The sequence below is a fragment of the Grus americana genome, chromosome 3 (assembly GCF_028858705.1).
Source record: "Grus americana isolate bGruAme1 chromosome 3, bGruAme1.mat, whole genome shotgun sequence".
Classification (NCBI taxonomy): domain Eukaryota; kingdom Metazoa; phylum Chordata; class Aves; order Gruiformes; family Gruidae; genus Grus; species Grus americana.
In genome coordinates this window covers 13995702-14008592 of record NC_072854.1, presented here as the reverse complement: position 1 = coordinate 14008592, position 12891 = coordinate 13995702, and the positions used below count along the sequence as shown (strand labels likewise).

The following is a 12891-nucleotide window of genomic DNA, read 5'->3' as shown; positions in this document are numbered from 1 at the left end:
TTTTGGGATATTATGCCACAAAAATTAAAACAAACTTACCTAACCAAATTAATAGTAACAACTACTTCACTATGACTGGATTTATTTGTTTTTAAAACCCTCATTCTTATTAATGTCAAAACTAGGCAACTGATTGGTAAAACACTTCCAAAAAATCAAAGCAAACTTACCAAATCTCTCCTCAATTACAAACACTACAATTAAGTTTACTCTAAACCACAGAATCTCTCTCAGAAATAAGAATGGAAGCAATATTGCAAACTGTTGGGGTTTTTTTGTTTGTTACTGAATTTCTGATACACTTCTATTATACAGAATTGATAAAAGAAATAGCTCAGCATTTTAAGTGTCAAGCACTGATACTTTCAAAGAATGAGAAGTATTGCAGGATCTGCAAATTACAAGGCATTGCCTACACCCTGAAACCTTCAAATAATTAAATATTGATCATCCATGGACTAAGAAAACCTTTGTTTTCAAAATACCTTCATCACAAATAAAATTTATTTTTTCTGCATTAGAAATTATGCATCAAGTGCAAATTTAATCACCCACTAACTTCTGTAGTCAAAAACCCACATAGCAAAGCAGTAACTTTGAATATGAAACAAATACAGTCTGCATGTTTGAAATGGAAAAGGAATGCATGTACTGTAGAGAGTTCCCAATTATCTCAAGATCTAAGCAGTGGCTATATGTAGGCACCTCCACTTGAACACAGCTGTGTGAGCTATATGTAATCACTCAGCACATTCAGTATCTTGACCTCTTTCTTCCATGAAAAACGAGGCCACGAGCAGCGCAATGCCATAAGGTAGCTGCCAAAAGAGTCACCAGAAATACCTGAGGATACCAACTGTAGCTGAAATATTTTCTAAAAGAAACGGCTGATTTAACTGCCGTGATCTCAAAAACATTGAGTTTATTGGACAAATACACTTTCTTTTTATTACAGAATGATTCTGCTAAATAAGAAGCTAAACTTATGAACATTAACTAGTGTGCACAGTAGGGTAAAACATGCACCAACTGTTTGAACCTTGAGGCATGCCTGAATATTTCTGTGATTCGCTGGTCATTCTAATTTTTTTTTTTTTTTCCTCTTTTCAAGTCTTGGCAGACAGGCTGCTCACCAAGTCATTAAATGCTACAGGGCATCCTTTTTCCTCTCCACACAATATTTTTCTGAAGCCCTCTAAACATTGGAAACTCATTGATTTTATAAACAACATCAGTAGCTCTTTCAAGGTTGCTTAGGAGATTGGCAACAGAATAATAAAACCTCAGAGAAGAGATAGGCAAGCAGAGCAGTGCCTCTACAATACAATTATATCAGCTGGAAACCAATCCACTCCTTATTATGTACCCTGGTATCTCATTTTAGGCGATACACTAGAAAACAGAGCACGGAGACAGGGAAAGTCAGAGCAAGATGAAGAAACTTGTTTAACATAATTGCCTAAATCCTCTGTACGGTTCACTGAGAAAGGGAGGTCTCTCTGGCAACCTATGAGAGTAAATTTGCTCTCTTTTGCTAGGTTTCCCCTCTCTCCATTAAGGAGAGCAGAATCCTATGTCGGCATTCTTCTTCCACGCACAGCCCACTAGATTGTTCATAAAGTACACAAAGACAATCTTGAAAGTATTTTCAAACAAATACACCAGAACTCTTCCTCAAAAAATTACTTCTGAAGACGGAAATATAACATTTTTAATAAGTTTCCTGAATAGCACATAATTTTTCACTGTGAGGTAGAAGTAAATTTGAGTATTTACAACAATAGCTTAAAATAATACTACTTACTAAGACAGGTAGATTAAAACCATTTTATTTTTGGTCCACTGTTGTCTTCAATACATTGGACAATCATCATCTTTAAATGTGAAATTCCTTTTTAAAAGAATAATCTGCCACTTTATTTCCCATCATAATACTCTGACCAAGCTGTCACCCTCTCAAATGACATCTATCACTAGTGCCAACCTTTATTCACCATTTGTTACATTTCCCTAAAAGAATTTGTGCAATCTTTGATGCTGCCTGTTTATGCTTCAAAGGAACACCTTAAAGCTATCTAATCAGCTTCATTATTTTCCTGTTAATACATTTGCCAAATGCTACTTACTAAGAAGAAATAATAAGTGTGCGGCTCTGTCAGGACTGCTCTCGTATCAAATTGGTCAGTACTGTTTCACTGTTTTTCTTATCTGAACCTCTTCTACTGCTTGTATCACTACTAAGCTATAATAAAAATAAAAAAAAAAACCACCCTGGACCAAGGACCACTGTGTGATACAGTAGTACCACAACAAATAATACCACAGAACCATAGAATGGTTTGGATTGGAAGGTACCTCAAAGACCATCTAGTTCCAACCCCCCTGCCATGGGCAGGGACACCCTCCACTAGACCATGTTGCCCAAAGCCCCATCCAACCTGGCCTTGAACACTTCCAGGGATGGGGCATCCACAGCCTCTCTGGGCAACCTGTTCCAGTGCTTCACCACCCTCACAGTAAAGAATTTCTTCCTAATATCTAATCTAAATCGACCCTCCTTCGGCTTAAGGCCATTACCCCTTGTCCCGTCACTACATGCCCTTGTAAACAGTCCCTCTCCGTAACAATGACAAAATGTCACAAGGAGGGAAAGAGAAGTGGAGGAATAATCTGATGTACATGGTGTTTAAAGGATCAATGTGAACCTTGAATGCAGATACAAGAAATGAGAAACAAAAAAGTTACGCTGATGTTTGTCACCAATGTAACTAATTCCCACTACTAGGTTGTCTTCTAGGTTTTGAAGTTCTGAAATGTTATAAAATGGATGGCTCTGAAAAGTATCACAAAAATTGTTTAAAGGATTTAAGAAACAGACCTTCTAAGTAATATAAAAATAATGCCTTTAGAAAGAATGTCTTAGTGTCTACTGAGCTTATTAACAATAGAGTTCTCACCTCTGTGCCTCGCAAGATCATGGAGCAGATCCTCCTGGAGACTATGCTCAGGCACATGGAAAATAAGGAGGTGATTGGTGACAGCCAACAACGGCTTCACTACGGGCAAATCATGCCTGACAAATTTGGTGGCCTTCTATGATGGGGTTACAGCATTGGTGGATAAGGGAAGGGCAACTGGTGTCATCTACCTGGACTTGTGCAAGGCATTTGACACTGTCCCGCACGACATCCTTGTCTCTAAATTGGAGAGACATGGATTCGATGGGTGGACCACGTGGTGGATAAGGAATTGGCTGGATGGTCACGCTCAAAGAGTTGAGGTCAATGGCTCCATGTCGAAGTGGAGACCAGTCACGAGTGGTGTTCCTCAGGGACCGGCACTGGGACCGGCACTGTTCAACACCTTTGTCAGTGACATGGACAGTGGGATCGAGTGCACCCTCAGCAAGTTTGCCGACGACACCAAGCTGTGTGGTGCAGTCGACACGCTGGAGGGAAGGGATGCCATCCAGAGGGACCTTGACAGGCTGGAGAGGTGGGCCCGTGTGAACCGCATGAAGTTCAACAAGGCCAAGTGCAAGGTCCTGCATGTGGGTCAGCGCAATCCCAAGCACGACTACAGGCTGGGCAAGGAATGGATTGAAAGTAGCCCCGAGGAGAAGGGCTTGGGGGTATTGATTGAGAAGAAGCTCAACATGAGCCAGCAGTGTGCGCTTGCAGCCCAGAAAGCCAACCGTGTCCTGGGCTGCATCAAAAGAAGGGTGACCAGCAAGTCGAGGGAGGTGATCCTGCCCCTCTACTCCGCTCTTGTGAGACCCCACCTGGAGTACTGCGTCCAGCTCTGGGGGCCCCAGTACAGGAGAGACATGGAGCTGTTGGAGCGAGTCCAGAGGAGGGCCATGAAGATGATCAGAGGGCTGGAGCACCTCTCCTATGAGGACAGGCTGAGAGAGTTGGGGTTGTTCAGCCTGGAGAAGAGAAGGCTCCGGGGAGACCTAATTGCAGCTTTCCAGTACCTGAAGGGGCCTACAGGAAAGCTGGAGAGGGACTGTTTATGAGGGAGTGCAGTGACAGGACAAGGGGTAATGGGTTTAAGCTGAAGGAGGGTCGATTTAGATTAGATGTTAGAAAGAAATTCTTTACTGTGAGGGTGGTGAGGCACTGGAACAGGTTGCCCAGAGAGGTTGTGGATGCCCCATCCCTGGAAGTGTTCAAGGCCAGGTTGGATGGGGCTTTGGGCAACATGGTCTAGTGGAGGGTGTCCCTGCCCATGGCAGGGGGTTGGAACTAGATGATCTTTGAGGTTCCTTCCAACCCAAACCATTCTATGATTCTGTGATAATAATAGAATCATACCTTGTATGAATACCCAAGTATGTAAATACACACATACATAAGGCAAAAAAGTGCATCAAACTCTTCAATCTGGGAGACAGAAGTATGAGACCTGATAGCTGGTAAATTAACATATATATGTTTGTAAAACTCATTTACTGGAATGACACACAGTTTTCCTTCTCTCCGATTCATCATCCTTCTATAGATTTAAAATGTTTTCTTAAATAACAGTGCTGCCTGAGCAGTAATTATTAGGTGTTCAACATAAGCTCAATGAAAAAAATATAAAAAGCTAACATGTTCAGTATCAAGGTGCATAGAAGTTGTATTTCATAATTTTAAGTACACAGTCTTTAACATCTTCATTTTAATAATGTTTTTTAAAAGATAAGCACAAACATTTCTACACTCAATAAATACCTAGTTCAATTCGACATGATGCTTGTTCTAACAAACACTAATAAGAAAGATCATTATAGCTGTATTGCCAATATTCCAAAAAGTCTTAAGAGTTTTTAATTGAAAAGACCATAATAACTAGCTAGTAAAAGTAGCTGGCCATGAAGAAAATTACCAAAATCAGCAAAGACTGACTCTTACTTCAGCATTCATAGGGTTTACAAATTCTTTGACTTGATTAAAATTTTAGCAAGCACTTTAAAAAAAAAAAACAACCCAACAAAAAAACCTGCAAACCAAAAAACCCCCACAAAATAAATCTCTACAGCAATTTGTGTAAATACAAACAAACTTTGACAGGTAAGACTGATAAGAAGTCATATTCAACTCATTCTCTTTCTTATGTTATCTGTCAAAAAAACCCCACAAAAAACCCCAAACTGCTACTACACTATTATCTCTGTTGGCTTTTCAGAGTCTTTCAGATACTTAGAAATTGTGCCTAGGTGTCCAACTCTCTGCTTTGCCAGATAAATCTCCTCCAGTACTTCTAGACAGATGTTCAAACTTGGCTTCCTCCCCCTAATCATTCAGGAAGGGTATTTTACATACGAACACAGCAGCAAACATAGGGTAAGCTTCCAGAGAAGCCACACATGCTCACCCTCAACCCATAAGCCTCCCGAGCAGTGCCAAGGGAAATCCCTTGTGAACTACCCGAAAATGTATTTTACTTATCTATTGGAGTAGCACTGTTTTGTGCTGTAACGGTGTTGTCTTGGCAATAGTGAAATGATCTGGCATAGGATTTGCTTGGGGAAAAAAAGGGAAAAAAAAAAAAAGAGGTGGAAACAAAGAGGAAACGAGGAGGAAACACAGAAGCATCCATCAGTTCAGCATAAAGTTAATTTAATTTCATGCTATTAGATGTGATTTACTCAGCACAGATCAGGACAAGTTACTATCAATATCGCACGACCAGCCATTACCATTTAAGCCTCAGGTGGGGATCAGGGTCCACCTGACTAGAAGTTTCAATGCAGTATTTCTCTTTGACCATCCTCTGGGAGTCACACCAGTGAAGCCCTTCAGAATCTGTATGTCACTGTGATACTATAAAAGCAAAACTGGTTTTAAAAAGAGATAAGATGTTTTGATCTTGGAATTTCTTCACACTGATCCCTAAAATAACAGAATCAAATTGTTTCAACCAAATTGTTTTGGTTGGAAAAGACCTTTAAGATCATCAAGTCCAACTGTTAACCTAGCACTACCAAGTCCAACCACTAAACTATGTTCCTAAGTGCCACATTTACACATCTTTTAAATACCTCCAGGGATGGTGACTCAACCAATTTTCAATTTATTTTCTTTCCCCCTGGGAAGTTACTATTTCCTTTTTCTTTCAAATCTCTTTAAAAGACTTAATTCAGCTGTACATAATCAGGGAAAAAAAAAAAAAAGAAGGATCTGAGTCAGTTTTTCTCCTGTTCTTCTCCTGCATCACTGAGATAATATTATAGTCTTGTAAGGCTATTTAGCTGGTTTACTTAAGATCAAGAATCTTTCCAATTGTTCTAAAAAGGAATATTATTCTTTTGTTTGGGGGTTTTGGGGTTGGGTGTTTTTTGTTTTATGTAAATGACCTCCAGACTGTAAAAACGACTAGGAACACTGATGAGAAAAGATGCTTAGATCATTGAGGTTAATCTGCTCATAATCACCCCAAACACATAACTGATGTTGTGGACCTTTCTGGATTGAAGTTGCAAAACATTTCCATCACATTTTGAACTGTAATCCTTCGGTAATGGTCAAAAGCTGCAACTGCAGTGAGCCACAGAAATCAGAATGGGAAGGCAGAGAACACGGTAAGTTGTGCCCGGATGCTTGTAACACCAGATGCAGCCCAGAAAGCCAACTGTATCCTGGGCTGCATCAAAAGAAGTGTGACCAGCAGGAGAGGGGTGATTCTCCTCTACTCTGCTCTGAGATCCCACCTGCAGTGCTGTGTTCAGCTCTGGGGGCCCCAACATAAGAAGTACAGGGAGCTGTTGGAGCGAGTCCAGAGGAGGGCCAGGAAGCTGATCAGAGGGCTGGAGCACCTCTCCTATGAGGACAGGCTGAGAGAGTTGGGGTTGTTCAGCCTGGAGAAGAGAAGGCTCCAGGGAGACCTAATTAGCAGCCTTCCAGTACCTGAAGGGGCCTACAGGAAAGGCTGGAGAGGGACTGTTTACAAAAGGGCATGTAGTGACAGGACAAGGGGCACTGGCCTTAAATTGAAAGAGGGTAGATTTAGATTAGATATTAGGAAAAAATTCCTCACCGTGAGGGTGATGAGACACTGGAACAGGTTGCCCAGAGGATGGATGCCCCCTCCCTGGAAGTGTTCAAGGCCAGGCTGGATGGGGCTTTGGGCAACCTGGTCTAGAGGAGGGTGTCCCAGCCCATGGCAGGGCGGGGTTGAATGATCTTTTAGGTCCCTTCCAACTAAGGCCATTCTATGATTCTATGATTTGTTCTAAACCATGTTAAGTCATCCTAAGAAAAAGATGATGCCATAGAGGAAGACACACACCAAGCAAAACCCTAATGGTTAGCACAAGTAGGAGATGACAACACATGAGCAAAGCAAGAGACACCAGGGAGCAGGGTGTAAAATTCCTGCTGCAGAGACAGTTGTACTTTGATCACTATCCTGCCTCCAAGTTGCTGCCCATCTCCAGCGCTTCTAAGGAAACCAAACTACACCTCTGGAAAGCACTTACATTTTAGGGAGAAGAGGAGAGCTCTCTCTAATCCTTGTAGGAACTGCCACAATCCCTGTAGCAAGAGATTCAATGTGCTATAAATTTGATGGAGGGGGAGGCAAGGGAAAAAGAAAAAAAGAATGAAGCAAAGCACGCATAGACAACACTTTTCTTCACATACCAAAACGGGAAAAAAAGATTTACAGGAAAGAAATAGTTCACTCAAGAAGTAAAATCCATCCCTCCACAGGACAGCTTTTCATTAATTAAGTCAATGACACTTGTCCTCTACTGAGTCTGTTGTCACACTGTGAGTCAAGAGTACATTGACTTAGACACAGCACCACATAAATTTGGGGTGGTCTACCTTGCAGATCGCAGCTGTCTCACATTTGATTTGCTCAAAGCAAAAGATAAAGTGTATGGCTGAGATGGAAGACCAGAGCATCTCAGAAATAAAACCTGTACTCTCACATCACTCAAGTGCAGAGACACCTCAACTTTCTTTGTCCTCCCACTGCTGTGGCTATGTATATTGTTGGGTGACAACACTCATTTGTTCAGGATCAGCTTCCACAACCGTTTTTTAAATGGATACAGGAAGCAGCAAATCCCATCACCCACCAGTGAAACCACACCAAGTCAACATACAAGGATATGTACTAGAATACCTTTTAGAAGCTACAAGATGCATCAGAATAAAGTTGCACAAACTAACAAAAAAAATCTAATAGAGATGAGCTGAGCAATAAATCCTGAATTATCAAACCTATAGGTAGGTCTTAGACATTCAGACAATATTAAAATAATTTTCTATTTCAGATTTATAATCTGAAATGATCCATCAGAAGTTTTTGTAAGATAGTTAAATATACCTGAAATATTACAGTATGATGATTTTAAAGTCTGTATATACTCTTAAAAAATGTTTGTCAACACAGCACCGTACATGCGTGACGTAAACAAGCAATTTCATACTGTACTCAGAAATGCAGATCTGGATTTTGTAGACCCAGGAATGCAGCCATGGACTCCAATTCCCTCGCTTCCCTTCTCACCTTCACCACAGATTTCATCCAGGCTTCTCTTTTTTCCAAGAACTGAGTCTGGATATTTAAAATTTCGTTCCAGATGAGTGGCTGTATAAAACAAATGCTCTTGCATCACAGTTTAAAATGCAGGACCATTAGCTCTCCCTTAAAGTGGCCAAGTTTAAAACACTCCCAAACTTACACAGACACAACTTTTAACTTGTTATAAAAAATGCAGATTACACGAGTGACTGAGGGCTTCACAGTCCTAGTCTGCTTCGGAGGTTTAAGGCTAGTACTAACTTCAAGGGGTTATTTGAATTCCCGAGGAAATGAGTGAAAAGCAAACATGCACATTTGCAGCGAGTTTAGAATAAACTAATTCATGACAAAAACCCCAGCCAAAACAGAAGGAGTTGCTGAATTACACAAGGAACACAAAAACACAGGTAAACAGTTTGTAAATAAGCATTAGCAATTTCAATGAACAAATTAATTTTAATTCCAAAGTCCTGCTTTTTTTCACTATCGGGCAAGAAGGACCTATGATAACAATTCAAACTGCGAACATAACGATCGTAAATGACTTTTCACGCAAACATGCTTTGTTGCTTCATGAACAGAAATACGTTGGGAATACAAAAATCTACAAAAGGCTGGAAAATCATAATCTTTCAAAACTGGAGTCTAAAAAAGAACAAATCATCTCTTTGTGCTGCAGTTTTTTGGTTGTGTTTTTCTGGTTTGTTATTAATAGAAAGAATGTTATGTCTTTTGAAGAAGCAATGCTGAAATGTAATGATTTAAAACTGAAACACTTGGAATAGGAAGACAGCATACACCACTGCGACTTCGAGATCATTATGCTGGAAACTAACTGAACTGTATAAGGACAAATGGTTGCCAAAGATGCTGGTATGATTAAAGATATGATATAAGTGGAATCCTGGGAATATTTTCTCCCAACAAAGCCTCCAGAAGAGATTGAATATGAAAGGACTGAGAGTTAAGCTGTTAGTTTTGAATTATGAATCAGATGTTGCTAGCACACAACCTTAAAATAGTGTTACCTGATGTTTTTATTTCTGCTTCAAAAATTACACTAAAGATGGTATTAGAATTGAGCTAAACAGTGTACAGCATCTATTATAGAAAACCATGTTCTGCGGGATTTTTTTAACTCTATTTGCTGAGGCACCACAATCACTGGCTAGAATTATCAGAATACTCAAAACTGGGAAGAAAATGCAGTTAAAAAATTTGAATTTGATTCATCTATACATTTTGTTTTAAGGTCAAACAGCCATCCACCACAAAATTAAATCATATAGTCAGCCGGGATATCTGCAGTATTTATAGACTATTGAATATTAATATCTGCATGTTAGTCCAGAAATTGCCTTCAATTTTTACTGAAGATATTTTAAGGTAAATTCCTAACAGATGAAACTTGGTTACAAAAGTAACACATGATATTTTAATAGCCAGCAGGAGTAGAAATAATGACAACTAAGCCACTTCAAGCCCAAACAAAGCCATCAGGTATTATTTAAATCAACATAGTTTCCAATACAGTAGCTAGTACTGCTGCAGGAAAAAAAAAATAATGCAAGAGGATTCTGTTAACTAATAAAACATAAAAATAATTTGAAAAGTTGTCCAGGCTGTTACTTCTACAGTTATGTTAAATGACTTGTGCCTGTAGAGTTGAACAAATTACTCTAGTGCTCTGTTTTAAATGCTTTTTTACTTTGTTTTCAATCAGCTATTCCAGCAGGAGTGAGGAATAATTTGTCCCAAGAGAAAATGTTTTCATAGTTTCTTTTCTATCTTGTTTCTCTTACAGACTCTCTCTTATTGAGTAAGATACTGGCAAGTCAGGTTTAGGTAGAAAAATCTCATCTCATCATTTCACCTGACAGCTGGTTTAGTGGAACTAACACATGATGTATAAAAGGTTAAAATGTCAACTGAAAGAACACCTCTGAAAACAGAAAATTAATGCATAGTTTTGAGTGAAGTGCCTACTAAATTCATAGTACAATTCATTTCCCATTTGCGGTCAGCATTACTCGCAATAAATAATGTCAGAGTTTAGGTAACTCTCCTAACCTTCTGTCTATCTCTCTTTTCTCTAAAAAAAAAATAAAAATCATTGTGCTTTCTTTCTGAATAAATTACATTATTGTATATTATTTTAGAATATGTCTTTAATCTTGATCTATATGGCCACAGCATAGTCATATACAGACTCTGGGACAAGCATACACTCCTACTGTAAAACTTCATTACAATATGATACCGTTTAAGTACAACACAGTATCCTTTTAATTTATACAGTTACTTGACTGGATGCATGCAAATATTTCTATATCTTACTAATTTAAAGCCTGAAAATAAATATTCCATGAACTACATGACATAACAAAACACATAATTTCCTCTTCCCTGGTAGTTATTAAAATGCCAGAAGTCAAATATTTTTGTCATCCTAATCCAGGAGCACTGCTAGAACTTCTAATTAGAAGCATGAATTTCTCCATGATTACCTTCTATAATTATGATGTATATTTTCATGAATAGCTGCTTAGGCTAAATTTGGAGAGGCCAATCTAGCATTTGTCCTCAACTCTCCAAGATGAAAAACAACCCCAAAAATCAAAACAAACAAACAAAAACCACACATGGGTCAGATTATCAACAGGCTGGAGCACCTCTCCTGTGAAGACAGGCTGAGAGAGTTGGGGTTGTTCAGCCTGGAGAAGAGAAGGCTCCAGGAGACCTTATTGCAGCCTTCCAATACTTTAAGGAGGCCTATAAGAAAGATGGGGACAGACTTTTTCGTAGAGCCTGTTGCGACAGGACAAGGGGTAACGGTCTTAAGCTGAAGAAGGATAGATTCAGACTAGAAAAAAAGAAAAGAATTTTTACAATGAGGGTGGTGAAGCACTGGCACAGGTTGCCCAGACAGGCAGTAGATGCCCCATCCCTGGAAACATTCAAGGTCAGGTTCAACAGGGCTCTGAGTAACCTGATCTAGTTGAAGATGTCCCTGCTCATTGCAGGGGCATTGGACTAGATGACCTTTAAAGGTCCCTTCCAACCCAAACCATTCTATGATTCTATTTAACAATAGCTCTTTTTCGAGTCACCTAAATATTATTTGGTCCCAACTAAGAATGGCAATGCTTTGTAGTGGTGTGTGCTTAACAAAGAAATATGGGGATCTGTGAAACACTGGCTTGTCTATATCAAACACATCTCAACCAAAGGAACATAGCTGTCACAACCTGACTGCAATGTCACTAATTGCTGGATTACTATTTCAGGGATCATGCCAGATGTTCAAACACATCCACAATGACTGCTAGTTCAGGAAAGTTTACTTGAGCTTTAAGCCTTCAAATACAGTAGTGCTTAGTGAGCTCTCAATTTTTGTTAGGTTAGATATGAATTCGTTTAAAAAATGTGTGTTTATTTGTTGAGACATCACCAAGGAATAAGCAAATAAATGAGGAAAACTCACAAAATGTGATAGGCCAAAGAGGAGATTAAAAGGTCTAAAAAATACCTGCAAAGTGTCTTATAAAGAACAGTAAACCTGAGAGCAAAAAGTTCTGAAAAGTCACTCAAAATCTGGAAGCCAGCTAGAGAAGTGGTAGGATCACTTGGTGACAAGGTGTCAAAGGAACACTCATGGATACGTCCACAGCAGAGGAAACCAATGAGATCTTTGGGTCAGCCCTCAATGCTGAAGATGTAGGGGAGAGAAGTCAGAAGAGCTAGATAAGTTTGAAGAAAACATCTGGGAAGTGTCAGGCCAGTTTGGTAAGTTCTGTGCTTGCACACCACCATGACCAGATGGCCTTCACCTCCCAGTTCTCAAGGAACTCAAACATGAAATCACATTAAATGGCAGGCTAAGGTGTATCAATGAATGTTACAAAAAACCCCACTGTGCCAGAGTGCAAGTCCCATCTGAAAACTGGATCTCAAGGGGATCTTCATAGGGATCACAGATCAGCAAGTCTAATTTCCATCCCTGGTAAGATGGCAGACTCTATAACAAAGAATAAGACCACTGAGTACAGGCATTAACAGGCTTGGTGGGAAACAATCAGTATGGCCTCTGTAAAGCAAAATCCACCTTGTTACCTTGCTGGAGGGCTACGAGGGTGTCAATGAGCACATGGACAAAGGGAATCCTGTGGCAAAATATATACAGATCTTCCAAAATTCCTTGACAAGTTTCCTCACCAAAGTCCAGTCAAGAAACTTAAAGTTGCCAAGGGATTGAAAGAAAGGTCTTTTTATGAAGTGAAACCTGGTGAAAGCTTAGTGATTGCTTTTCAGATAGGGGAAGAGCCAGCAGCAAGTCCTCTAGGGGCAGGTTTTGAGACCACTTTTATTCAG

General features: G+C 39.6%; 1 protein-coding gene across 5 annotated transcripts in view; it reads right to left on the bottom strand.

The window, feature by feature from the left end:
- The window catches only part of NBAS (NBAS subunit of NRZ tethering complex), a 183475-nt gene that overhangs the window by 74237 nt on the left and 96347 nt on the right, over positions 1-12891 (bottom strand). The gene's annotated exons all lie outside the window — the stretch shown is intronic.